Below are 4,663 nucleotides of genomic sequence, written 5' to 3' on the forward strand. Positions count from 1 at the left end.
CCAGGGATCGAACCTGTGTCCCCTGCATTGGCAGGCGGAGTCTTAACCACCACACCACCAGGGAAGTCCCTGGCCCCCATTCTTAAGTGCTTTCTGGAAGTCACCTCATTAACATAAACTCAGGTGTTGCTGAAAGATGTTTGTTAGGGATAACAAGACACCTTTACCTGTCTTATCACTTAGGAAATTCTGAGGGTTTTAGGAGCTCTCTGCCAGAAAGGGGGACAAAGACCAAATACATATTTCTTATTATAAATGACAATATCACAGACCCCAAAGTGGGAGCTGCCTATTGAGGGAGACAGGAAGACCCAGAGACGCTGTTCCAAACCCATCCTTGTATACAGGAGAAGAATGTGAGTATTGTAAACCTTTGTTATGTGGGATTTTCTCTCACACTCAAAATTGACCTAGCTCAAGCTAGATATCCTTTAGGATCTTTATTAATAAATATATCTTTTCTTTTCCATGAATGAATTCATGTATGGGTCTGTGGCTGGCTTTTTTTACTGAACGATACAGTACGCTCCTCCATCCTCCTCACCTCCCACATTGAATTCATTCCTACAACCTGTGGATCCTTTTAGCCCTCGCCCTCTCTGTACCCTCACTGTCACTCCCTTAGTCCAAGCCACCATAATTTCTTTCTTTCCTCTTTTTAACAGGGCTGGGTCTTTGTTGTTGTTGGCTGAGAGCCTTGCGAGATCTTAGTTCCCCAACCCGGGATCGAACCTGCGCCCTCAACAGTGGCAGTGAAAGCACCGAGTCCTCACCACTGGACTGCCAGGGAATTCCCCCACCATAATTTCTAAGTGTTGCTAACTGATCATTCTGCTTCCATTCTTGCCTATAGGTAAAGGCAGTTTATTCTTCAATCCATTCTTCACCTTGTGTTCAGGATGATTTTCTAAAAAACACAGGTCAAGTCATGTCAAGCCATATTAAAAACCCTTCTGTACTTCCTGTCCCATGTAGAATGAAATTGAAGCCCTTTAACAGGGCCACAAAGCTGGGAGAGATTCTCTCTGCCCATCCTCTGACGCCCATTTCTTTTTCACCACATCGTGTCTCTTGGTTCCTTTCTCCATTGTCATGCCCTTTGCAGACTCCTAAGTCATCTGGAGCATCCTTTCCACAATATGTGCCCCACTGGTGCCTGATATCTGCTAAAATGTCACCTCCTTAAAGAGGCTTTCCCTGGCTAGCTTTGCACTCTATTTCCCTTATAGCCCTCATCACAATTTGTAATTTTATATGCATCCGTTCATTGACTTGTCTCTGCCTCTCCTGCTGGACTGTAAGCTTCCAAGACCAAGGACCCTGTTTGTTTCAAGTATCACTCCATCCTCAGGAACAACCAGAGATCCAGACACACAGAAGGCACTCAGTAAATACTTGTTAAATGAAAGAACCCTGACTTAGAGTTAAGAAACCTTGGTTTAAGTACCATCTTTACTGCTTACAGGCCGTGCCACCTTGGGGAAATCAATCAACTTTCAGAGCCTATGTGGAATGTGGGGAAAATGAAGCCTGCCCTGATTATCTCATGGGGTTGATGTGACAATCAAATGAGATGAGGTAAGGTAAAAATGTTAAACTCTGAACAAATGTGAGGGGTTGATTTGATGTTGAGGTGAGGAAAACTTATGTGAGAACTTAGAACGAGGACCTACTTTCTCAAATACCTGTACGTAAAATAGGCCTCTGCAAACCAGTGTGTCCAAGGCCTTGTTAATAATTAAAAACTGTTCATTCCTGGTCATTTCCTCCCATTATACAGCTTGAAAAGGAAGGTTTTCTTGGAATACAGACTTTAGCACTACTTACACCATCAATCCCAGTAAATGAGTCCTTTTGAATGAAGAATGAGGAGTTTAGTGGCAGCTGCTAGTTGAAAGTTTTTTGCTAAGAACAATACAACCTCAGCTCTCTCGCCCTGTGATCTGCTTTGCTTAGTTTGTTGGTGATTGCTGGGGTGTGGTATTTACAGAAAAGTTTAGAAAAGTGCAGGAGGTGGCCTGTCCTTTTGCATTGGATGCCTACGTGGTGTAAATAATCCTCTTTTAATCACAGTCTAAACATGGTCCTAAAACAAGATGTTTGTGCCAAAAAGAATTCCAGGAGGCATTACCCTGATGCGGGGGGGGGGGGTGGTTGGAGGGGGGAGCAGGGATGAGTGGCTTAAATAATAGAATCATCAGCCCCACTGGGCTTGGGCAGGGGGTGGGGTGCACACTTTTGTTCTGTGGATTACCAAAGAATGAATTGAAACTTCACTTTTCCTTTTAATAATCACCTTACTCTAATAGTACTTTTGCCATTTAAACTATAAAGAATGTGGTCCTGTTTTCTCCCTTGCAACACATCTATGCAAACACATTGGATTTTTTAAAAAAATATTTTATTTGGGAATAATTTTAGATTTCTACAAAAGCTACAAGGATAGTACAGAGAGTTCCCGTATAATCACTTATCTTCCCTTATGTTAACACCTTACCTTACCACAGTACGTTTGTCACAGTTAAAAAACCAATATTGGTACATGATTGTTATCAACTAAAGTCAGTGCTCTATTCAGATTGCCTTAGTTTTTACCTAATGTCCTTTTTCTGTCCCAGGATCTCATTTGATTGGGATTGTTTTTTTGTTTTGATTTGTTTGAATTTTTCTAAAATTTTTATTTTATATTGGAGTATGGTTGATTTACAATGTTGTGTTAGTTTCAGGTGTATAGCTAAGTGATTTAGTTATACATATACATATATCTACCCTTTTTCAAATCCTTTTCGCACTTAGGTTATTAGACAATATTGAGTTCCCTGTGCTGTACAGTAGGTCCTTGTTGGTTATCTGTTTTAAATATAGCAGTGTGTACACGTCAATCCCAAACTCCCAATTTGTCCCTACCCCCTGATTGGGATTGTTTTTGCATCAGAATCAAAAAGTCATTTTTAAAAATTTTAAAGTAAAACCATAAACTTAAAATCAAGGACACCTTTTTCTTTTTGGAGAGTGTAAAGTTGCAGACTTACAGGTCTTTCCCAGGAAAACCATTTCTATAATTATTTAATATTGTCTTTCCAAATTCAGATTGTGGGACCCCAGCTAAAGACACCCTTTAAAGGAAACCATGAATGTCTACCCAAAGGATCCCAGGTAGAAGCTGCAGTTGGTAGTGGGGTGGGGAGAAGGAGAGGAGACTTGGATTCTATGGTGCCTTTGCCCTTAGTGGAAAAAGAATGTGCTGGAGTCTCTGCCATCTGGGTAATTAGGTGAAAGTTACTCAGCCTCAGTTTCCCATTCTGTCACATGCAGGTATTGATGTTTCCATGGAGAGCTGTAGTAAAGGTTAGATGCAAACTAAATGGAAGCTTTAGCAATATGCCCAGCACACTAGGACTCAGTAGCCATTACTGTTATTCTTTTATGTTTAAAGAAAGGGAACGAGGCATTTTGGAAATGTTTACTTAGTGGCTGCTTGTTTCAGTTTATTGCCACTGAATAAAAACGTCTTATAACATCACTGGCCACAAACACGCTCAGAAACACCCCTCTGCTCTTCCTGGTATGTCTTTCTGGAAACAAAACAGTGTATGGTTTCCTCTTCCTACCCCATACGTATAATACCATCCTTCAAGACTTGGGGCAAATTTCTCCACAAAACCCACTAAATGCTGGGAAAAGGCCATAACCAGGAAGATCATTTGTCATGGTGATTAAAGGAAGTAATGTATATAAAATGCTAATCCCCACATCTAGCACGCAGTATGGTCTGAAATACTAATAATTAATAATAGCTTTTCTTTGAGATAGTGGCAGTGAGAATGGAAAGAAGAGCAGAAAATCTACTAAGGACTTACATACCAGGACCGGCCTTAGAGGGTGATCCCTTGTATGGAACGGATGAGAGAGGGAGAGGTCAGGAATGGCACTTGTCTCTAACTTTTGAGCAAGAGAGATGAAGGCATTCATGGAGTTAGGGGAAGACTTGGGTGGGGGGTTTTTTCTTGTTGTTTTTTGGGGTGTTTTCGTTTTTGTTTCTGCTTTGTTTGAATCGAGTGTTGCAACTAGAAGACTTGCCCTTGGTCCTGGGCATGTGGAATTTAACAAGTTCTTGGGCCATCCAAGGGCAGATATCCAAAGACTGCTGCTTATCTGGGTCTGGAGCTGAGGAAAGAGATGTTCGAGTGCCAGGTTGGGGTTCACCATCAAACAGATGTTAGCTGGAGTCAGAGAGGAGAAGATCACCAGGGTAGCTCATGGAGAAAGCAGCAGCAAGGGCTAAGGATAAAGAGAAACATCTGCGTTAAGGGTAATGAGCCAAAGAATGAGCCTTTGCCAGCTCGAGGGGCTGAGAGACATCCGGCAGTAGCTAGAGGGAACAGAAGAGGAGATTTTCTAAGGTACGTTTGGAGGAAGGGATAAAGTTGATCGTGTGTCAATACTGATACTACTGAGGTGCTACTGAGAAAGGTGGGTGCTACTGAGGTGCTACTGAGAAAGGTGGGCTGAAGATGGATAGAGAAGGGATTCCTGGAGGGAAGGGAAGAGTTGACAGAGGAGGGAGGGAACTGAGGACCTGTGGAAGGCACAGGTGTGGTTGCAGCTAAATTTTTTTTTTTTTTTTTTTTTTTTTTTTGCGGTACGCGGGCCTCTCACTGTT

Source organism: Physeter macrocephalus, chromosome 16 (assembly GCF_002837175.3).
Source record: "Physeter macrocephalus isolate SW-GA chromosome 16, ASM283717v5, whole genome shotgun sequence".
NCBI classification, from domain to species: Eukaryota; Metazoa; Chordata; class Mammalia; order Artiodactyla; family Physeteridae; genus Physeter; species Physeter macrocephalus.